General features: G+C 50.0%; 1 protein-coding gene across 7 annotated transcripts in view; it reads right to left on the bottom strand.

Moving 5' to 3' along the window:
- Positions 1-24663, bottom strand: part of TBL1X (transducin beta like 1 X-linked) — a 226338-nt gene that overhangs the window by 128342 nt on the left and 73333 nt on the right. For 6 of the 7 annotated variants that reach the window (XM_067022995.1, XM_067022998.1, XM_059050110.2 and 3 more), the window contains one exon: positions 12043-12116. The exons of the other annotated variant lie outside the window; for it this stretch is intronic. The gene's annotated coding sequence lies outside the window, so the exon portion shown is untranslated. The remainder of the gene's footprint in view (positions 1-12042; positions 12117-24663) is intronic. 7 annotated transcript variants of the gene reach the window in all.

Consider the following 24663-nt stretch of genomic DNA (forward strand, 5'->3'; position numbering starts at 1 on the left):
CCTCGCTGCCCAAGCTGGCCCCGCGTGCTGCCGCGGCCACCCGTCTGTGCCCGGGGAGCGCAGGACGCCGCTTGTCTGACTGCAGCATCCCGCTCCGCTCTGCACCACCGACAGAGCCCCTGTCGGCCCCGCATCTGCCAGGGCTCCTGCCCGCCTCCTCCAGCCTGGCGTGACGCAGCGCTCGGCCGCGACCCTCAGACGGGTACGCGCCACGCACGACGCCCCGTCCTCCTCGCGACCAGGGCCGGCTCCCACAGCAGCAGTTCGCTTTGGGGGGGGGGGGGGGGTGCCGGCAGGTGGGAGGACCACCTGCAGCCGGGCTGCGTGCCGGGGCCGTTTACGTACCCAGGGAGCCTTCCTAAGAATTCCCTCACGGCCCTTACCGAGAGGTGGACGCTCGTCTGCGGTGACCCGGCGGCCCCGGGCTCGATATCGCCAAGACCGGCTGGCAAGAAAGGACCCTTCCAAAGGCCTTCTGAGTATCCTGGAGGGCTGTCACCGAACCCGAAGTGACGAGGACACATCCAGGCCCCGGGGCCGTCTCCCGTCACGCCGCCGACCGGCGGGGGGTGGGGGGGGTGGGGGGCAGGGTTCCCGCAATTCAACTTGAGAGAACGCAGCGCAGAGCGGGGAGGACTCTGCGGCTTCTGTCACTGAAAAGGACACTCTCACACCGAGCCCTGACAGACGCCGGCTTCCTAGCCGCACACTTAGCGGGCCAGCGCACGGGAGGCGGACGCCCCACCCACCGCCTCCGCCCTGGCCTCGCCGGGCTGCACGCCCGCCCCGCTTCCGCTTCCGCCCCGAGAGCAGCGGCCGCGCCGCCGCGCCATTCACAAGACGCGGCCGCGGCCGTCTGCACGGGCCGGAAGCAGCAGGCCAGCTTCGTGAATCCGCGGCGCGGTTTCGCCCCACAGGCACGGGTAACACTCGGGGCCAAATCGCTCTCTGCGGCGGGGCGCCGAGCAGCACCCCCGGCCTCCACCCGCTAGCTGCCAGGAGCGCCCCTGCCCCCCGCTGGGACAACCTCAAATCGCTTCCGGGCGCTGCCGGGTGTCTGCGGAGGGGGAGGGGCAGCAAGCGCAAAGTCACCTCCTCAGAGAACCACTCTTCTCACGGGGTCAAGGGCCACACGGGTTTCCAGGCGGCCCCCCAGATAAAGGCCCAGGTCAGTCTGGCTCCTCTACAGACGGATCTTGCCTCCTGCCACCACCGTGGGCCTCACTGACCTCACCCATAAGGTAAGGCTCCCGATCTACCCGTCCTGTCCACGAAGGGTAACCCCTGGCCACGTGTGGCTCTTTACTCTTAAACGAATTAAAAGGAAATACATCTAAAATCCAGCTTCTCAGGCACACTGGCCACATTCCAAGTGCTCAAGATCCACACGGGGCCAGTGGCTGCTCCACCGGACGGCACGGGTGTGGAACGACCCCATCTTCACAGGAAGTTGTACCGGGGGCGGCTGCCCTAGGCCACCCGACCGCGCGTTCACTACAGTTCTAACGCGGCGCCAGCTTCTCGAAGACCTCGGGAGAAGAAGGACCGGGAGGCACATCGACACCAGGCACAAGGCAGGATCTGGGCTTGGACAAATAAGAATGACTCATTTTTTAAAATGTGGTGGTGCTTAAAGATTTGAAGCATGGGAATTTCTACAAACTGACCACTGGACCCTTGGACAAGTTGGTAATTTTAAGAACTGTAATTTTTAGAAACAGGAAGTCGAGAGAGAAGGCATTTATTCCAAGTTAACATTCAACAGACGAAAAATGTATGAACCTGGAAAACATTTAGATTGGCCTAAAAATATAGTCTGGGTTAAAGGAAGACGGTTGAACCTGCCTCATCCAAACAAGCTACGTGGACCCACCCAAACGAAGTGCTGCGTCCCGTCGCGCTACCCCGCCGTTCCCGATGAGCCCGCTTCGCTGCCAGTGCCGTGCTCCTGCAGTTGTCCAGGTCCATCCACAGGCCGGTTTCGATACCGCGCCGCCTTCAACAGGCCCGCTCTCTGCCCACATGTGCAGCGCACAGCGTCCGAGTGGCCGCTGGGCACGGCGCACTCGTGCGGGGGCCCTGGCTCGTCCCAACCCAGGGAAGGACACAACACCTTCTAAACGTCACATAGCCCTGCTGTGCTATACTTGGGGGACGGGGCAGGTGCTAAAAGACAAAAACACATTTACAAAGGATACTTATCTTAAAAATCCTTAACGTGAAAAAACGTACATTTTCATCTTAAAAACCTCCTTTTATTACTGGGTTGGCCAGAAAGTTTGTTCGGGGTTTTCCGTAACCTCTTACGGAACACCTGACACCTTTTTGGCCAATCCAGTATTTTGACTGCGAATGGTTCACTGGGTCATTGTGATCTTACTCTTTGCACACATCCACACAAAACCCTGCACTGGAACGTTCACAGTAGCATGATTCCCATGGTCAAACCGTGGAAACAACCCATGTCCATCCACTGGTGCACGGATGGACAGAATAGGGTCTAACCCTACAACGAAATGGTATGCTTTGGCTGTAAGAAGGAATGAAGCGCCGACACGTGCTACAGACCGCACGGAACCTCGAACACTTTATGCAGAGTGAAAGAAACAAGTCACAAAAGGCCACGTATCATATGATTCCATTTATACGAAAAGTCCAGAATAGGCAAATCCACAGGGACAGAAAGCAGATCTGCAGTTGCCAGGGGCTGGGGAGAGCAAGGCAAGAAATGGGGAGTGACTGCTAAGGGGTATGGGGTTTCTTTGGGGGTACTGAAAATACTCTAAAATTAGATTGTGCTGATGGCTGTACAGCTAGCTCTGTGAATACCCTAAACACGATCAAATCCTACACTTTAAGGGGGTGAATTGGATGGTACAGGAATCATACCACAAGGAAGTTGCTGGAAAAAGTGGCTTTGGCTGAAGTGGCTACAAGCCATCCAGCCTGGGCTGTGAATCACAAATGCACTAACACAGCTCATTCCTTCTCTGAGACAGTGGATGTAGTCAGCAAGCAGAGGATGTTTCCACTCTAGGGAAGTGTGTGTGAGAGAGAGAGAGAGAGAGAGAGAGGGAGAGAGGGAGAGAGGGAGAGAGGGAGAGAGGGAGAGAGGGAGAGAGAGAGGGAGAGAGAGAGAGAGAGAGAGAGAGAGAGAGAGAGAGAGAGAGAGAGAGAGAGAGAGAGTGTGTGTGTGTGTGTGTGTGTGTGTGTGTGTGTGTGTGTGTGTGGCGGCAGGGAGAGGGGGGTGTGCAGCAGGGGTACTCACTTTTTTTTTTTTTTTTGCGGTACGCGGGCCTCTCACTGCTGTGGCCTCTTCCATTGCAGAGCACAGGCTCCGGACGCGCAGGCTCAGCGGCCATGGCTCACGGGCCCAGCCGCTCTGCTGCATGTGGGATCTTCCCGGACCGGGGCACGAACCCGCGTCCCCTGCATCGGCAGGCGGACTCCCAACCACTGCGCCACCAGGGAAGCCCTCGGTACTCACTTTTGATAATCACTTCTGCAGTATCAATGGAAGGGAACATTTTCACAATCATTTCTGCACTTTCTCCAAGGAACATTCTTTCTTGCTGGGGGACAGGGGACACACGGGGCAGGAAGTCTGTCCCAGCCATGACTGGGATTCCAGGAGCGATTCCCAAATGCAGTAATTCAGCTGCCATTTCCAAAATCCCTGCACGGCCCGGTACACCCAACCCCGTTCGTCCTGCAGGCGCTGCAGTCCCGTCCATGAGGTCCTGCGACACGGGGAGGGGCGCCCGCTCGCCGAGCCTCGCACGCACCCTGTCTGGCTGACACAGAGCCCGTGGTGCGGACGCTCCTCAACCTCCAGAGACTAAATGGACCCGAGAACTCGCTTTAGCCACTGGGACCCCAAAGCCTCCCGGGGATGCGGAGCGGCCCTGGCCACGCCCGGGCTACTACCCGAAGGAGGCATCTCACTCTCCTCTCAAAGGGAGCCCACGGCTGCAGTGTCACAGCGTCAGGAACCAACCAGAGAAGACACATCGCAAGAAACAGATCCCTGACAGGGTGATGTATTTTGTGGCAAATCAGGTCACGCAGCCCTTGCTAGCCACAGTCCAGAATTTCTTTATTCTCAGTTCAAGAACTCACCACAGCTGCAGAGTTTACAGGTTTCGAGAGCCATAAATCCATCTGTTCCCTGCTTATCTGAATGTCATACAAGATTAATATTCTACCTACATCCACTGACAAAGACAAATAGCTACAGAACGCAAAGTGACAATATTCTATGTCAGTAAACGCTGACAAGACTCAGCTGAAAACACATTTGCAGCTTAGATTTGGTGTTTTAGAGGAACATATGTTTTGTAAACCAAACACTATGTGGTCACACAGAAAAACGTCTTCAAAGTGGATGGAGGTCTTCCCTGGTGGCGCAGTGGTTAAGAATCCACCTGCCAAGGCAGGGGACACGGGTTCAAGCCCTGGTCGGGGAAGGTCCCACACGCATCCCACGGATGGAGCAACTAAGTCCGTGTGCCACAACTACTGAGCCTGCACTCTAGAGCCCACGAGCCGCAACTACTGAGCCCGAGAGCCACAACTACTGAAGCCCGCATGCCTGGAGCCCCTGCTCCGCAACAAGAGAAGCCACCGCAATGAGAAGCCCGCGCACCGCAACGAAGAGTTGCCCCCGCTCTCCCCAACTAGAGAAAGGCTGTGTGCAGCAATGAAGACCCAACGCTGCCCAAAATAAATAAATTAAATAAATACATATTTTTAAAAAACGTTTTTAAAAAGTGGATGGAAAAATATTAAAGGTCAGGCAATACCCAGTCCTTTATCACTGTCAATTGCAGTGCCTCCAATTAGAAGGTCTGTAAATGAAAAGAATGAAAGTAACCAAAAATGTAATTAATTTAACAAAGAAAAAAAACGTGAATCACACTTAAAATGAATCAGCAACGTTAAAATAGAGACTAAATGCGTACCCAATAATGTAATTAATTTAACAAAGAAACCATAAGTTAAAACTTGAATCATACACTTCAAATTAATCAGCAACATAAAATAAACCAGAAAATCCTTCTGCTGTGAGGATCTGCCTTTCAAATGAAGATTTTTCTTTAGGTTTACAAAAAAAAAAAAAAAAAAAAAAAAGCATACAACAGCGCCTTATTTAGTTTGAAAAAACAAAAGGTAGCTGGTGTCTGTGTATTTTAAAAGACTTAAAAATGCCAGGAGAGCACTTTGTTGCGTAAGGTAGCTTGCCAGAGATAATATAAATTTTGTAACAGATTTTCAACTATTTCTACTGCGCTTACATCAAACTCCAAGTCTGCACCCTACGATTTCCATCTCAGACCGAAAACCAGATCGGATCTTTGTGCGGCAGACACCCCTAGCAAAATAATATCCTGCTCCATTCTCAGCGCCCAGCACTCAGAAGGCACTCCTTACCTGCGAAACAAATGAACAGATACAACATGAATTCTGTTCTCCTACTTTGCACCAAAATGTCAAAGAAAATTCATTTCAATTGTTCTGTGTAAATAAAGTTATAAGCTCATGAGAGTGGAAAAGACGCCCCTACAAGTAAACAACAGTTGCTTTAGGATTAAGTACCGCCATAACGTGTCAGGACAAAATCAGACCCCAATACAGGAGTACTAAGTAGATGGCGCTTAAGTTACAGACACATTTCCAAATAATCAAGAACTCTCTCACATAAAGACTTCACCGTGTTGATTGCAAAGTGTCTCGAAAGTTTGTACACACAGAGAGAGCCAGAGTTTACACTTTCGCAAAGAAGGAAAGGCTCAAGACGGGGAAAGAGGAAAACACATTCAGGGACAGCGGGGGACATTCACACATCCCCGTTAGGGGGTTCCGGTCAAACGCTAAGGAGGAAGAGCCCTGAGTGCAGGAGAGCACGGTGGGACGTGGGCTGGCACAGGGTTCCCACATCAGCAGAGAAGCGTGTTAAGGGCACTCTAGGAAGGGTATGAGGAAGATTCTGGAGTGTTCTGTGTGAGCACCTCATCATCGCCCCACACACCACCCAGAACGCTTTCTAGGTCTAAACAGTGGTCCCGAGTCAGACATAAAGGGACCCAACTTGAAAACAGTTCCTCGTAAACCGTTCAACTATCCACCGATGGAGAAGGGGTACACAAACTACGGCGCGCACACAACGGAACACGTGTCGGCCACACAAAGGTTCTGACACACGCTACGCCATCGCTGAGCTGTGAGGACATGTCACTGGGTGACGTTAACCAGGTGCGGAAGGACAAACCTGGTACGATTCCACTGATGTGAGGTCCTTAGAAGAGTCAAATCCAGAGACATAAAGAAGAACAGGGGGTGCCAGGGGCCGGGAGAGGGGAATAGAGAGTTGTTTAACGAGTGTAGAGTGTTAGTTTGGGAAGAGGAAACACGTTCTGCACACGGACGGCTGCACAACACTGTGAACGTACTTAACGACACTGAACTGTACAATTAAAAATGCTTAAGATGGGAAACGAAACTGTCACCTATTGGGGAAAAAAGACGGTTAGGATGGTAAATTATATGTTGCGCGTATTATCGCTATAAAGACTAATCCCTTGTAAATCTGACTTAAATAGGTATTAAGTAAAGGCATGATCTTTCCGTTACAGTCTTCTAGAGGACTATTTTCACGTCGGGAGTTCCTTTAAAAATTTGCTAATTGTGCACAGAGGGATCTTATAAAAGTAGGAACTAGGGGACTTCCCTGGTGGTCCAGAGGTTAAGACTCCAAGCTTCCACCGCAAGGAGCGCAGGTTGGATCCCTGGTCGGGGAACAAAGATCCCGCACGCCTCGTGGTACGGCCAATCCATCAATCAATCAATCAATAAGTAGGAACTTGGAGGATCCCGCAGTTTTTTTTTCCTGATGGCCGTGCAGCATGCCTTGTGGGATCTTCGTTCCCCAACCAGGGATCGAACCTGGGCCCTGGGCAGTGAAAGCGCTGTGCCCTAACCACTGGACTGCCAGGAAATTCCCCGCAATTATTCTAAGTAATAAGATCTAGAATTATGACTGACCATTAAAAAAAAAAAAAAACAAATGATGCAAACTTTTTAACAGACTATAAATTAAATGAAGTTGAAGTGAATTGATGTCTATGAATTTACACATACTATCACATTGTCAAAAATGTATTTCTTCCTGCAAAGGAAAACATAATTTAGGAACAGAAACCCAAGCATATTCTTTTCTAAAAGTATAGTCACACTGCGTACTCGTGACATCAGGATCAAAAGCTCCTGGCCACGGTGCTTCAGAGTCAATGCCGACAGCCACGAAGCTACTGTGAAAGAAGACAGAGGGCGATGTTCCATACGCGCCAAGTTTTGGGCCGAATCCCGAAGCAGCCAAGTTCCTACTACTGACATCTGGGGCCAGATAATCCTTTGGGGTGCGACGGGTTGCGGGAGACCATCCTGTCCATTGTGGGATGTCTGGCAGCCCCCCTTGACACCAGTATCACACACACACCCCCAGTCAAATCAATCAAATGTGACCATCAAATATGTCTCTAGACTTTGCCAAGCGTCCCCTGGGGGTAAAAAACTGCCCTCACTTGAGAGCCACTGTCCTAAACCAACAAAGAGATCTCTGGGAGCCACCCATGTTTACAAGGAAACCCAAAAGGAAACACTAAGAAACACAACATACTTTGATTTGGTACAAGAGCCAGAAGTAGCAACAGATGTCAGACACGAAAGAAACGTCTCATCATATTCGAGCCAGTTTACAACCAGAATCGACAGCCAATTTCAAGAGTTTATTCTTGAATTTCATTAACCAGAACGTAAGGTCTACTTGCATCAGATTCCATCGTGAAGAAGTTCACCAGACTTTCAATCCCTCAGCTGGGACATGTGGCTGCTCATGACGGCCCTCGTCGCCCAGCCGGCGTGGGTTCGAGAGCAAAGGAGTAGCTTCTCCGGCGAAAGCAGTTGTCCTGATAACCTGGAGGGGGGGCGTGTCTGTGGGGCTCTACCTGTGTTTCTGGGCATTCAAGAAGACAAACGCTGTTTGAAAGAAAAGTACACTGAATAAATCTGAACCAAAGGTCGGAAGGAAGGGAGGGAGGGAGGGAGGGAGACAGGGAGGGAGGAAGGAAGGAAGGAAGGAAGGAAGGAAGGAAGGAAGGAAGGAAGGAAAGAAGGAAGCAAGGTAGGGTGGGCTGAATCACTCTGTCAAACAACACCTCATCAAGCACTTTTCATCAGTTGGAGACCACAGAAAATGCAACTGTTCGACCACATGCAATTCACGTCTTCAAATCAACGGGCTATGGTTCCGAGGGCACCCAGGACGCTTTATGGCTTTCGATAAGACAAATCAGCAACACCCCACCCTAGCCCGTGGCACCCCAGGCCTGCTGGACAAACCCCACCCCTCCCCGGGCCCGCCACCTGCACCGACTTAGTATGAAAACCCCTGCAACCGGTTTGGTCTTTAACACAACGGCCCACCCAGATGAGATCCACAAAAGACACTGTTCTGTCCTTGTTACTGTGTCCAGTTCTAATTAATTCTAACAGGAAACTCTCCAGGCTCCAGGGAACCACTTCCCTCAGAATCAGGGCTCCTTCTAATGACAGCTACGCGGCTCATTTGAGCCCTTCTTGGATTTTATGAATAGAAAGGAATTGGTGAGAACTGGCCACCCATTCCAGTTACTAGGAACCCCCTACCAAAAAAAAAAAAAACAAAGAGAACAGCAGACAAACATGAGAAAGCAGAAGGCAGGTGCTTAGAATAAGCAACACGTATGTGCGCATGAGTGCGTACACACGCACGCGCACGTACACACAGACGCGCGCGCACACACACACGCACGCGCACACAGAACGCAGCCCCTAAGCAAACACTGTATATTCCGGGGTTCTCCATCGCTTCCAGACTGTGAGTAAGGCAAGGGAAGTGGGAAAAGCGCAGGAGGCAGAACAGGAGCGTGCACTGACCCGACGCGCTCCAGACAATGTTGCACGCGTTGCACCGAAATGCTGCGAAGTAGGGACTAACCCCTTCGCTGTACAGAAAAGACGACGGAGGCTCAGAGCACCCAACCAGCCTCCCAGAAGTGCCAGAGGTGCGGGGGATGGAAGCAGGAGGGCTCTCCTCCTCTCCTTCCTCTATCCTTGCACCACGACAACAGCGACAAAGCGCAGAACGGAGGACACTGCTCAGCCTCTCGCTGCCCGGGTGACTGAACTCCGGGGGAGCTCTTGCTTCCACTCAGCTGGAAGCAAGCAGCCGCTCGGAAGGGAAGGTAGCTCCGGCAGACGCGCGGCGGCAGCGGCTCTTTGGTGGCGGACGCGGGGCGGCTTGCTCTCCGCATCAGCTGGGCCAGAACTCTCTCCTGAGCGGCGTCCTGCAGGTGGGGAAGCCCCACGCCATCGCCGCGTCTTCTGAACTCGGCAGCTCCAGCACTGCCCACACGACCCGGGGAGGCCCAGGGCTCCTCTGTGCCACAGCACCCTTCTCTGGACAACGGAGGCAACAAGGGCACCAACCTCACCGGACGGCATGAGGAATAAATGGGACCTGAAAACAGCACCTGGCTCCCGCCGAAACCTGTGCGTGGGTGTTCACAGCAGCTCCGCCTGCCGCAGCCTCGAACCAGGAAGATCCCAAACGCCCTTCAACGAACGAGTGGACAAATACACACTGCTGCACCCAGGCTGTGGAATGCGAGGCAGGCGCTGCTAGTAATACACAACACCTGGGATGGGTCTGAAGTGCCGGAGGCTAAGTCACTAAAGGCAGCTTCAAAAGGCCACACGTTGCATGAGTCCAGGCAGCCTCAAAAGGCCACACGTTGCATGAGTCCATTTATGGAACATTCTTGAAAGGGTGAAATTACAGAGATGGAGAAGCCAGTTGCTGCCAGGAGCTGCAGAGGGTGACCATACAGACGGGGCATACGGAGCCCTCCTCGTGCTGATGGAAGGGTTCTGCATCAGATTACAATGGGGGTTGCTCGAATCCACACGCGATTATATCTCATACACTGTCCGCACGCACGAAAGCACGCACGCACGCACATAAGGACTGCTAAAACCCAGATAAGGTCTGCATTTGTGTCAACAGTGCCCACGTCAATTTCCTACTCTTGATAAGTAGTACCTTCACGTAAGATGTTATCAGCCGGGGAGGGGAAGGAAAGGCGGAGGAGGGTGCTCTAGACTTCACTGTACTACTTCTGCAGCCTCTTTTTGAGTCTAACATTACTTCAAAATAGAAGTCTTCAAAAACAACAGGGTGTGATTGATGAACACGTAAACAAAACGTGGTCTATTCGTACAATGGAATGTTACTTGGCAAACAAAAGGAATGCTACAAAGAAACTTGAACACACTATGCTCAGTAAAAAAGAAACCAGTCACAAAGCACACATGTTACGTGATTTATTTCATTTATGTGAAATGTCCAGAATGAGCAGGTCCCCAGACACGGACCGTAGACTGGCGGAGATCAGGGGCCAGGGGAGGGGCGAATGGGGAGTGACTCCTAACGTGTATGCGATTCTTTGGGGAGTGATGAAATGTTTTAAAATCAACTGTGACGGCTGCACAACTCTGTGAATACACTAAAAACCACTGAATTGTATGTATGTGCACTCCAGATGGGTGCAGTGTCAGCTGTGTAAATTATGACTCAATATACCGAACTATGGCAATGTCTGGCACACAGTAAGGTGTTAGAGAAGTATGTTGCCATGATACACGCATCCCTCTTCACCGGTGGGGGCTGGTCCTAAAGGTCACCTTGGGCGCACAAACGCGGCAGCTCTCATGCTAAGAGAATCAGAATCAGTCTCCTTTGGGCACTGCACAGACAGGGTCAAGTTCAGAGTCCTTGCCCCTTCCTTATACCTTTTCTGCCCCTTCCCCCAGGTCCCCTGCATTCCACCAGGCTGGCTTATGCACTTTAAAAAAAAAAAGCTTTCTTATTCCTGACTCCTCACCTTTGCCCACAGAGTCCTTGTCTAGAACGCATTTCCTCAGTATGTATTGAAATCCCATGCAGCACCGAACCCAACCCAAGTGTCCCTTTCAAGAGAAAGGTCCAGCCTTCCTCAGCTGCTCTAGCACAGGCTAATGGTCCCTTCCTAGGAATTCCCACAGCAGGAGATGTCTGCACCACCCGTGGCACACCCCATCCACGCGACGGCTTTCCAGCACCTGTAATCCCTTGCCCCAAAACACAAGACACATCTCGCACATCCTGGTACACTCCACAATGCTCCAGAAGCAACAGATTCAAAGGATGGTCATCCCAGAAATAGGAGACTTTCATAAAAGGTGGTCTGAAAAGGATGTTCTTGATGTGGGTGAGAATCGGGCCGCGCTGTAAACTGGGTGAAATACAGCAGCCAAGACGGCAACTCCGGAACCCAGACGGCCCTGTTCTCGGTGAGTCTGGGTTCTGTCCACCCCTCACAAGGGTTCGCGTGGGGCTCAGACAGAAGGAGAACGCCTTCCCAGGGGCCTACAGCACAGGCCACGTTGCCTCACGGTGGTGGCAAACGAGGCTTTTATGGAAAATTCTGGGTGGTCCACAAGCAGTGGATGCCTGTCTGGATGTCTGTCATTTTCCAAACACATTCTGAGAGGCACATACAAGACAAAGGGAGCCTGTAAAAGGCGGATGAGTCAAAAAAACTCTGTTTATTATAAATCGGCCACGTGAGGAAAAATGCGTACCTGAAACGCACGTGGGAAAGAACAGCAGCAACGATGCTTCCCTCGAAAGCACAGGCCCCTTAACAATCATCTCCACTTCTCTCTGCTAAAATTTCTGACTTCCAGAAGCTAAATAAAACAGGAACTTGCTATGAAGGGGCGACGCAGATATAAAGCATATTTTGGTTACCAAATCACCTATTACAAGAAATCCTGGGAAATCACTGTTTCCGGTACGTACAGCCAATACAGTAATAGTTAATTTTTAAGCCCAGAAAACATGGCGCGGTTAACAGGATATTCATTAGGGAATAAGAAAGAAATCCGTTTTACAATTCCACTTACTCAGAGCCAAATGTAGGCAAATCCCTTCTTCCTTCTAGGTTTTATTTTTAGGCCTGTTTTCTGTCTTCAGTTACCTGTCAATGAAAAAAATACCCAAAGTCAGGCAACACATATCAACGAAGACATCTCGAATACATTGTAGACCGCTCCTGAAGCAGGCAGACTTCTGAAATGGGAGGTCTTCAGAAGCTGCAAAAACCACGGCGTCAGACGGTGGACAACCACCGTAGGTGAACTGCAGGCTTACGTCTCTACGTAAAGCACACGATGTGACTGCCCGCACACACAAATCTGTCCAAAAGTCTCACTATCTGAGAACCGACTGTGATCACAGCACCAGGGAATTCCAGTAACTGAAACATCTACCCATCTCTCATTTTTCTCTAGCATCCCAAAACACGCTAAGTGGAAACACAGGTATTTCTAGATTCAACGCAACTCAGCACACGCTTACTGAGAACTACACGCCCAGTCCTGTGGAAAGCAGAAACGCTGCTCGGTGCTGCCCTGGTTTCCGGGAGGGAGCCCTTGAATGGGAGTGAGAGTGGCCAGCAAGTGCTAATGTCCCGTGGTGAGATCGACCTTGGCGACTGGGAGACAGGGAGGAGGCCAGTGGACTGGGCAGCAGAAGTGAGTGACAGCAGGTCCCGGATCACGGAGGACTCAGCAGCCCTTGGAAAGGAGTCTGATCCTTTCTTCCTGACCTCTCTTCACCCAGCACCAGACTGAACGAGAAAAGAAAATGTGACCACCTTTCCACTTAAAAACCCTTCAGGGGCTCCCATCGTTCTTAGAACAAAACCCAAAGAAGCTCTCGCTCAGCAGAGGCTCACAGTGGCTCACACAGTGCAGGCGGCAGAGACGAGATGGAGAGGGACGCGCAGAGCCTGGGGTGCTCTGGAGGTGTGATCGGAGGACGCGCCAGAAGGGCGGCGGTGGGCTGGGGAAGGGACGGAAGAAACAAGGACGACTTCTAGGTTCAGAGCTTGAGCAAAACTTGGAAGGTGGGGCCACTCCCAGGATGCACGAAGGCTGAGCACGGAAGAGAAATCAAGAGTCTTTTAAGGTGTGAACTTTGAAACGCCCACTGGCTCTCCAAGCGGGCTGTTAACTAGGTAGTTAAACACACAGGTCTCAGCGAGTGGGAGAGGTCACAGTCACAGAGTTAAGTCCGGCAGTAACCGTGAGCTCTGAAGCTGTGGGCCTGGATGGGAGCATCCGATGCAGGACTTCTCATCCTCAGCACTGCCGGCACTCAGATCAGACCGTCGTGTCCGCGGTGGCGCTACCCTCTACGCTGCAGGACACTGAACAGCACCCCGGGCCCTTCCCACTAGACACCGACAGGCATCCCCCATCCTCCCAAGCGGTGACAACCAGAACTGACCCACACTGCCCATGTCCCCTGGAGGGCATACGCGCCCCTGCGAGAACCACTGGTCTCAAGATGATCACGCTAAGTGAAGTAACTCAGACTGAGAAAGACAAGTATCATACGATGTCACTTACATGTGGTGTCTAAAAAACTGATACAGGGAATTCCCTGGCAGTCCAGTGGTTAGGACTCAGAACTTTCACTGCCGAGGACCTGGGTTCAATCCCTGGTCAGGGAACTAAGATCCCACAAGCCGTGCAGCACAGCAAAAATAAATAAAAAAAATAAATGATATAAATGATCTTAGTTACAAAACAGAGACAGACTCACAGACATAGAAAATAAACTTACAGTTACCCAAGGGAGAAGGGGGGGAGGGATAAATAAGGAGTTTGGGATTAACAGATACACACGACTATATATGAAATAAAGAACAAGGACCTACTGTATAGCACAGGGAACTACATTCAGTATCTTGTAATAACCCATAATGGAAAAGAATCTGAAAAAGAATAGATTATAGGGCTTCCCTGGTGGCGCAGTGGTTGAGAATCCGCCTGCCGATGCAGAGGACACGGGTTCGTGCCCTGGTCCGGGTCCGGGAAGATCCCACGTGCCGCGGAGCGGCTGGGCCCGTGAGCCATGGCCGCCGAGCCTGCGCGTCCGGAGCCTGTGCTCCGCAAGGGGAGACGACACAACAGTGAGAGGCCTGTGAACCGCCCCCCCCAAAAAAGGAGATTCTATATATATATATAGTTAACTATAGATATAATATATATAATCGACTACATATGTAATATATATAGTCGACTATATATGTAATATATATAGTCGACTATGTATGTAATACATATAATCGACTATATATCTAGTATACAACCGACTATATATTACATAATCGATTATGTATATAATATAATCGATTATATATATATATTTATTACATATACTGACCCCTGAACCCTGAGAAGAAGGACCTGGCCAATGAGACAGAGGAGAGTACAGCAAGGCAGGAGGAGATCCAAAACAGTGTGGCGTTCTTGGCTTCTAGTGACAGCCGCCTGTCAAAAATCAGGCGAAGACTAAGCAAGTAACTGCTGCTGAGACGGAGGACAAGGAGGACCGCGGCTGACAGGATAACCAGGACTCAGGCACGGCGTCTTCTCCGCGTGGAAGAAATCTAGAGAGGCTTCACAGAGGAGATGGCACTTGTTGTCCCAAGAAGTCAGGTGAGGTAGAAGAGAAAGGGGCTACTGCCTGAGTGGTAATGGAGGCGACAGATGGGAGCAAGAGGAAGGCACGAAAGTGTCCCCAAATACCGGGGGATGCTCTTGCTGCCGCGGTACCCAGGAATGAGGATGCTGAGGGCACGCAGGGCACCAGAGGGCCGGTCCGTGGAGAGAACGCGGCTGCCTCGGTCCGGCAGAGGGAGGAAGGAGCTGCCCGAGCAGCACGGACCGATGTCACGCTGTGGGCCACCAGCGTAAGGACAGCTGCAGTGGGTGTGCATGCCGGCTCCAGGACCGCCCCAACAAGGGCTGGGGGACTGGCGGACCAGAGCCTCCCCTTCTGACTTGCTCCTGCATCATCCTAGACCCCCTGCCCCCCACCGGGGCTCTGTCTGGACCATCGGGAATTGGAAATAAGGAGCCCCTCATGAACTTCTGGCTGCTGTTTGTTTTTTTTCTCTCTCTCTCATTTTGTCTAAGCTGACGAGGAAGGGCACGCGCTCCTGGCAGATGCTGCTCAGAACCTGCACTGCACGGAAGTGCTGACAAAACATGCCACAGGCCTGATCCGTTCCACTGCCCTGTTCTGTCTTCCTTCCACAGCATTACCGCGCACATGCATTTTGTTTGTTTAAATGAAAACGTTAAAAAAAGAAAAAAGAGGAGCAGAATTACAGGCCTCACTTTGCTCCTAATTAATTAAAAGAAACTCTCTCTGAACCAGAGATTCCTCAGCTGTGAAATGAGGGTATTAAATTATTTATGAGGTTTCATCCACATTAAAAAAAAAAAAATCTGAGAAACCATTTTCCTGTTGACTTCCTTTGTAAATTCTAAGGGAAAACACCTTGCAAGGAACTGAACCAAGAACTTGCAAAAGAATTGGTGGGGGAGGGAGGGAGGGAGAGATGGAGGGAGAAAGGGGGGGGGGTAGGAGGAATGTATCTCGTCCTGCAGCCAACTGAGCACAGAAATATATCCAAAGCACGCACTTATTTTTCCCAAAGTTGCCATAATGATTAACATTTCCACGCTGGAGAAATTCAGTTGTATCATCCTGAAAATAATGTGAAAAATCTAAAATATGTTTTCCGAAGCCACGGTGAATGACAGAGGAGCCGCGGTTTCCTCCTGAGTCCTTTTCTTTTTTTAGTGAGCCCTGAATTAACCGGGCCAAGAGCCAGGGGCTAAGACACATTCTGGTCCCAAAGGCAGGGGTGGGCTGCAGCGGTTTCTCGGTGCCAGAGAATTCCAAACCACTTCACTTGCTCCGTATGGGGTTCAAGCTCTGCGTGATGAAGCTGCTGTTTCCTGCATTACCCATACTGTGCTGACCAGCGTTTTTCTGTATCGAGATGATTCATTCCACACCAGATTTTAAATCCTTTAAATCGGTGCTTCTCAAATGGCACTGATTTCGCCCCCCTGCCCCAAGCCCGGGACACCGGGCAACGTGTGGTAACATTTTTAGTTGCCAGGACTCCGGGGAAGAATGCTACTGGCATCTGGTGAGGCCAGGGAGGCTGCGAAACATCCCACAGCACACAGCACAGAGCCCCCTCCACGAAGAATTATTTGGATCAAATGTCAGTATCACCGAGGTTGAGAACCCCGGATCTGAACCATACTAAAATTTCTGTAATTTTGCCCAAGGTATATATGCTGTATACTTTCATTTTCCAAACCATTTTTATTCTTTTCAAAGTAATACACGTACACAGGGGAGGCAAAAGACTCCTCCGTTTTCACTGCAAGCTTTCCAGCACTGTCTATCTTCCATTCTACTTTGCAAAGCAACCACTTTCAAACCATAGAACTGTTTCTGTTATTGGCAGTGTTCCCTAGTATGGACTTCCATGTTTCTAAGTAAGCTGCTTATAATATATCCTATCAACGTCAGATACCACTTAACTTGATTTTCTCACACATGGAAGAGGATTTTTGGTTTCTTTAATTCCCATCACCAATCCCGGACTTACCCTCTCATGTTTCCCCAACAGTATAACATTTGGGGGCTTAAACCTAGACCGCACACGTATTATTTTGACAATGGCATCGGCACCGCTGAGCAAGCAGTGCAGCGTGACGATGATTCCTTTCTCATGCAGCTCTTAAATTTCCCTGGGATTATTAGTTGCCTCTGTTTTTATTTTCTTTGATAATTCCTCCAACACCCTCCACAACCTTTCAATTTTTAACTCGGGTACTCTGTCAGTGCCATGTCTATCCTGCCCTCACCCCCACCCCCTCGCCCCAAACATACACACACCAGACCTTCCTCTGGTCTCTGCTCCAGCCTCTACTTGTCAGAGGGGGCTCGGGCTCAGAGCAGATGCCCCGAGATCACAGCAGCATCCCGAGAATTTCCTCCCGCCTCTTGCTGTTTCCGGGACCCCAAATCTTCCCCTTTCTTGGTTTACTCTCTCATTCCGATGGGACACATTCTCTAGTAGCTTCCTGAGAAGTGAGGTATGAAAGCTAAAGTATACTGATATCCTGAACATGGACAAACAACTTTATGCTACACTTAATTAACAATCAGTGAGGGAGTGACTGCAAAATTCTCAGTGAAAGTAAATTTTCATAGAATTCTAAGCTCAGTCTGTTTTCTAACTTAAGAAATATGATGTCATTCTGATTCAAAATCCTTCCTATGACTTTTTTTTTTAATCCAGAAAGTGCTTAGACACTGCCTTTATCCCTGATTTTCTAAAATGACATGATGATGAGCATTCATGTAGTAATTTTTTTGATGTGCTGAATTTTTTATTCACTGTTCTAGTCACTTGCTTTGAAATTTCTCTCTTCTTCAGACTTGAGGTGTTTTCCCCTCCCTCTCTTTCCTGGAATACCTATTAGGCAAACATCTAACTAACCACCTCTCAGCTGATAAAGCTTTCTGCGCCTTCATTGTCTAGTAAGGTATTCGTTTAGCCACAGGCGACCACTGAGCACTTGAAGTGTGGCCAGTACAACGGAGGGCCTGACTCTTAGACTGAATTTAATTTTAATAAATTTAATTTAAAGAGCCACACGTGGCCAGTGGCTACACCATGTGTGACAGCACAAATCTAAAGACTGCGACAAACAGGAAAAAAAGACAGCAGTGGAAGGTCAGTGGTGCTGCTAGCACCCACCCTGAGATGATGTTAAACGCGAGTTCAGAAGAAAAAAATTGAAAGCAAGTTCTAAATCCCCGCCGTTACTGTTTCCAATGTAAGGTGCTGTGACTTAATTCCTTAGGGCCTCCTTCCCTGTTAAGAACTTGAGGGCCTTTTAGAATGATATCACACAAGCAGAAGCAACCTTCTGCACCTAAGACTGGATTTTACTACACCCAGTGTGTAAACAGGGCAACCGAGGGCCCTCTTTCACCTGAGGTGAGATCGGAAGGTCCCTCGCAAAACAGAGATTTGCACCGTAGTCACAACACCATAGCAGAAAATAGCAGCGAAACATAAAAAATAATAAAACACAAGGGACAAGACAACCGATAGGGTGCTAACGGCAACTTCTTGGAACGCCACCTCATGACGGCAGTCAGGGAGCCCTCACCCCATCACACCTGGGTGCAGCGCACGGCTCTCTACATATGCTTTGGCAAGAAACACTGCTTCTGCATAGTGGATGCTCCAGGGGATAGTAACTAGAACAGCATGCAAGGCCTTCTCTGTGCATTCATTCATTCGCTTACTCATTCAACAAATGTCACAAATATCGTAAACTGCCATCCTTCTATTAGATGACAACCGAAACAGAAAACAGAACAAGACCAAACTGCACAAGTCCTAGGCACCTGCCACAAAGCCAACCAGCCTCTTGTTTCATCAGAATCACTGAGAACCACTTGATTATAGCTGAGTACAGAATACAGCCTGCATGCCATAGCTGTGCATTCAAAACAAACAGCAAGACCACAACCCAAAGAAAGTCTGTCTGTCTGTCTGTCTATCTATTTATTTATTTTGCAGTACGCGGGCCTCTCACTGCTGTGGCCTCTCCCGTCGAGGAGCACAGGCTCCGGACGCGCAGGCTCCGCGGCCGCGGCTCACGGGCCCAGCCGCTCCGCGGCACGTGGGATCTTCCCGGACCGGGGCACGAACCCCTGTCCCCTGCATCGGCAGGCGGACTCTCAACCACTGCGCCTCCAGGGAAGCCCCTCCTCTTCTTTTTTAAACTTTGAAGAAAAACAAACATAGCACTGTAGGTGTAGGGAAATAAATATTCAGGAAACAGCATTCATTTTTAATTTAAGAATCAATGGGGAAACATATTTTCTTCATATACTCTTCATGTAAGTCATTTAATATCCATTCGTTTCTGCAAAATGACATTTTATTATGCTTGCAGGTTTTACAAGTTCAGTGTAAAAGTATGAGTTATTCAAATGAGGAGAAAAAGAGACACTAACCAAGACACAGATAAACTTGATTTCTTCTTTAAAGCATTATGACACTAACAACAAGTATTTAACGCTTGTAGAATTGGCAAAATCAGTATTGTCAGCACGCACTGATGCATATGAGCACATATACAGAGACATGTGTATCATTTACCCATCACCCCACGACAGCAGACTCAACCACATACACGTCACACGTGACGAAGGAAAAGCACCTTCCCAACTCACACCGTGAGATGCCAAATAAATCCCATACACAAAGACCAAGACAGGGCTTGTCACATGAAAATCTGCTATGAGAGAGGTAACATAACATGACCCAATTGGGCTTACAATTATATAATCCACCCAGAGCTAACAGCAACAGAAAAAAAACCACCAAAAACTTAAATAAGCTATCAGTCGCACAATATTTGTTTGTAAGCGTTAAATTTTATTCAGTGGCATAGAATTTTATTTAGTGAGAGAAAAAGAACCACAATGTTTAAAGATGATACATTAAAGTATTAGGATAGGGACTTGCCTGCTGGCGCAGCGGTTAAGAATCCGCCTTCCAATGCAGGGGACACGGGTTCGAGCCCTGGTCCGGGAAGATCCCACATGCCACGGAGCAACTAAGCCCGTGTGCCACAGCTACTGAGGCTGCTCTCTAGAGCCCGCGAGCCACAACTACTGAAGCCCGCGCTCTACAGCCCGTGCTCCGTCCGCAGCGAGAGAAGCCACCGCAACGAGAAGCCCGCGCACCGCAACAAACAGTAGCCCCCGCTCGCCGCAACTAGAGAAAGCCCGCGTGCGGCAACATAGACCCGACGCAGCCAAAAATAAATAAATTCATTAAAAAAAAATAAAGTATTAGGAAAGCATGATCTTCCTTATTCAGCAAGTTGTCAACCAACAGCAATCTGAATCTCTCCCCACAGACACAGCAACAAACTATCCATGTAGTCTTCCGGTGACACATGAATTTCTGGTCCATAGATGACACAATGAGGGTACCATGGGGTAGAAAAGAATCCCAATTAATCTCTTCCTCAACTCCCAAAGCACTCTCTCCGCATTTTGCAAGAAGCACTAAGCGTACTTTTAAAAGGAATTGCCAAGCACGTTATTTATTCACTGAAATTATCACAGAAGTTTCTGAACGCCATATGGTCCCGGTGTTCATGTTTCAGTCTCTAGGATGTGGAAACACATCCTACACTCCCCCACCCCTCACCTGGAAAGGTCAAGTGTACCGTCCTCAATTTCATTTAACAACACAGCAAGCGAATCCCTTTGGGTAAACAATTAAATTCAACTCTGTGCTTACCTAAATACCTCAAAATCTAGGACACCGATGGCAACGATGAGCTGATTCAAGAACGGAGTATTAAAACACGCGCACACACAAACACATCTTCCTATTCACAAACCGAAGTGCTCCTTCAAATGTCACCTCCCTATCTAGGACATCAGGAAGATGTCCTCAGTAAAAGTAAAAATGTACTAAAACCAAAACGCCCAGCACTCTCACCCAAACACACTAGGGTTTCACTGTAACGCAGAGAAGCTCAAGAACCCTCATAAGGCAGAGACCGAAATTACGCAACGCTCTGATCCTTCCGCCTTTGGAAACAAGATGCCCTCAAAACGACTTAAACCCCGGCCTTTTCCAAAAGTGGGGGGAAACCCCTCTTCAGTTGTCAAATTAACGACCGGGAGGGGGTGGGTCCCGAGGAATTCCGTCTCCGTTTGCGCTGAGGGTCAGTCCTGCCCCCAGCTCTGCAGGCCAGCGGCTCGCGGCTGGGGAGGACGCAGTCCCCGAGAGCTGGCTGGCGACGTCTGGAGACATTTCAGGTGGCCACACCCGGGGCTGAAACTGAGAGTTTCCCCGTCACCAGCAAGCCCGGGAGGTTCAGCTGAGAGACACACGCCTGCGGTCTGTCTACAGCTGCCCCACGCCCACCACAGACTCCGTCTGGCCCTGCCGTGCCTCACGCCCGACCCCAATCTTTTGCCCCCGCTGTTAACAAGCTCTCCTAGCTGCTTTCACATTCCCCAGCCTTGCGCCTCTGAGAGGACCGGGGCGTCCAACCCCGAGGGCTGCATCGCCCGTGGCATCTCCGAGTCACCTGTCCCTCTCACCCTGTCCGCAAGCTCCCCGCTGAAGCCACGCCTCGCTTCCAGGGGCACCCCCGGGCCCCCATAATGAAAGTGAGAACTGAGGTGCGGCTCGGCCTTAGCAGCTCTTCTGGTTGCGGTACGGACGTGTCCTGTTATTCTACCCAGGATGCAGCTGGCCTGGCAACCCAGAGCGGGGTACCTGGGGCCAGAAGGGCTGTGACAATCCACCCCTGGCCGGCTGCACGCCTCCACCTCCACAGTGAGGGTAACCGACCGAACCCTCACAACATGGGGGGTAGACCCCGGCACGCACACGCGCAGAACGGACAGAGGACCGCCCCTGGCTCAGCGAGAACACCACCTAAGTACTGGACAAAACCCCTCCCACCACTGTCGCCTGCACATCCCGGAATCAGCTCACAGCCTCGCCCCCCCAAGTATATACACGTGTGGCCCCAGACAGGAACCTGTGAGCCTCGTGGGCTCCTCTCCCTGTAAAGACGGGACGAAGGACGCCTACGTTACACGACGGTCGCGAGAAAGAGAGACTCTGATTGTAAAGCACACAGCACAGCTCCTGGCCCATCCTCAGAGCTATTAATCGGAGGCCGATACCATTGGCTGTTACTGACGGGGAACAGCCAAGGCCCTGAACTGATCCAGGAAAGTCATTCCAAATCTTTCCTTCTCATAAAACCGAGAAATAGCTATTCTTCCTGCACTAATGCTTTACACTTGTTTAGTGGGAGACCCATAAGAACTTTTACTTCAATAACCTTGATTTCATTTCCTGCTTTTCAACTAAAGTTATGAAGCATAATCAAGGCTCTGAGGCCCAGTTTTCAATGGAGTGTAGAGGAAAGTGGCAGAACCACTCTGGTGGAGATAGAAAAAGAATTTCCGCTCCATTCAATGTACCTTTAAGCCCAGGAACTTATTTTTTAATGGCTTTTTTCCCCCAGTAAAATTAAATGACTCAGGACTTTTGTTAATTGTTATGAATCTTTCTTTCGTAGACTGGTTTCTAAAGAACTTTCATTTCCACGCTTGAAAGGTCTAGAAAGTTTAACTAGGGTCTGCTCAGCAGCTGCTTTTGACACAGCCCTCATCCTAGTAAACGAAGACACACACTTTGCCCCGACGGACTTCAACGGGAAGCAGCCACACTAAAATAAGACGCTGCTAGCGCCATCAGAATTCAAAAGCCACTGTAAGCCAACAACTTCCAAGAAGACACAGCAGTCTCTCACTCACTAAAATACCTAACAATTTCCCACCTGGGAAAAGAAAAGAAGAACAAGATTTGATGTGGGTCCCAAACACACACACACACACACACATGCACAAAACAGCAAAAATAACATAACTAACTGGGAAAATCAGGGCAAACAGAAGATAATGGCACAAAAAAATGAGATGAAGCTGAAAGGTGAGGACAGGACCCAAAGTTTGCCATCAGACACAACTTTACATCAGTTGGAAGGGAACTAGATAAATCAGATTCTGAGTTTCCTAGACATCGATTCAAAGAAACTAATATAATTAGATGCTCGATTCACAGTATCCAAAAAATGAAGGAGATACAAATATCAAAAACACAGCCTCTGGGCTTCCCTGGTGGCGCAGTGGTTGAGAATCCGCCTGCCTATGCAGGGGACACGGGTTCGTGCCCTGGTCCGGGAAGATCCCACGTGCCGCGGAGCGGCTGGGCCCGTGAGCCGTGGCCGCTGAGCCTGTGTGTCCGGAGCCTGCGCTCCGCAATGGGAGAGGCCACAGCAGTGAGAGGCCCGCGTACCACAAAAAAAAAAAAAAAAAAACACAGCCTCTAGAGTTTGATACGCATGTAAAATTTCTCCCATGGGTCCCAGAGAGGAAACTGTGGACTCGGTACAACTCTACCCTCAGGCAATGCTGTCCACCAGATTTTCACTGGGTCACTTTAAAAATAACCCTCAGTGTTACATAACCATACAGCACCAAAGCACAGCTCAGTAAATCAGATTTACAAGTGGATAACAATATGGTAGCAGCATGCAGATCTCCGCACAGCCCAGTTTACCCCAAGGCTACGTCTTAGGAGAGCTCCAAGTCCCAACTGGGGGGCGGGTCTCCTGGGTCCACAGAAACACATCACAGTACATCGTTAACACATTTCGGTGCCAATAAATATACCACTTCTACAGTATTGCTTCTAATGGTTGCCTAGTAACCGACCATATGGGCTAGATCATACTGTGATTTTCACCACTGCGTTCAATTGCTTGGTATCGTAAGCGATGCCCCAATAAAACAAGGAGAACCATTTCTTAAGTGTCAAAAAACTTTTTTGTGAACCACCTACACTAAAAAAAAAGAAAGAAAACTGGGGCTTCCCTGGTGGTGCAGTGGTTAAGAATCTGCCTGCCAATGTAGAGGACACGGGTTCGAGCCCTGGTCCGGGAAGATCCCACAGGCCACAGAGTAACTAAGCCTGTGCGCCACAACTACTGAGCCTGCGCTCTAGAGCCCGCGAGCCACAACTACTGAAGCCCGCGTGCCACAACTACTGAAGCCCGTGTGCCTAGAGCCCGTGCTCGGCAACAAGAGAAGCCACCGCAAGACACCCACGCACCTCAACGAAGAGTAGCCCCTGTTCGCCACAACTAGAGAAAGCCTGCCGCAGCTTGAGAAAGCCCGCGCACAGCAACAAAGACCCGACGCAGCCAAAAATTTTTTTAAAATTAAAAAACAAAGCTGCATTTTATTACCTAATGTTTACGGAAAAACACCTACTAGCAAGACTACATAATGGCAGTTAATTCCAAGGGGCCTTTGAAATTGTTTATGTGTCTCTTAATCCCAATAGGATCTAAAGGTATTTGCAGAATAGCACCACACATGACACGTGAACCATGCCTGGTACGTGTGTGAACAAATTTCCAGGCTTCCTGAGGAATAACTACGAAATACGTGGCACTGAAACTTTTGCACAAATCTGCGTGGAGCACTTGAGGAGAAACACCAGGAGCTAACCGTGACCTTTATTCCGGGACAGCGACGCATTCATCTGTCTTTCTGCCTGAGGCGGTCCTGCTCGACCCCCGTCGTCCCCAGGTAATTATCAACAGAGCTGCCTGTCCCTCTCAGAAGTGCCCCGGTTTGGACAATGAAGTATATGGCCGCTCGAGTCAACAACCAAGATGGCCTGGGTTCCAGAGCAACAAGCTAGGAATGCTAAGGTCCCAGACATGGGTTTCTTCTGCATAAAGAAGAGGGAAGTTATTAAACCTGGAGATGCTAACACGGCGAAGGTGGTGGGAACGACCCTCGGTCAGAACCGTGTGAACCGTCAAAGGAAGCGTCCTACTCTGCTGCCGTGAAATAATCCACTCCTTCCACACAGCCAACACGTGCGGTGACCGGGCCTCATCCTTCCCACTTCCCGGGGACACGTCGGGCATTTCTGCTTCTATAACCCTGCCCTCCAGGGGCTCACGTATCGGACACACTTATCCACGTGAATGGGTCCAGGG

Source organism: Kogia breviceps, chromosome X, assembly GCF_026419965.1.
Source record: "Kogia breviceps isolate mKogBre1 chromosome X, mKogBre1 haplotype 1, whole genome shotgun sequence".
NCBI lineage: Eukaryota > Metazoa > Chordata > Mammalia > Artiodactyla > Physeteridae > Kogia > Kogia breviceps.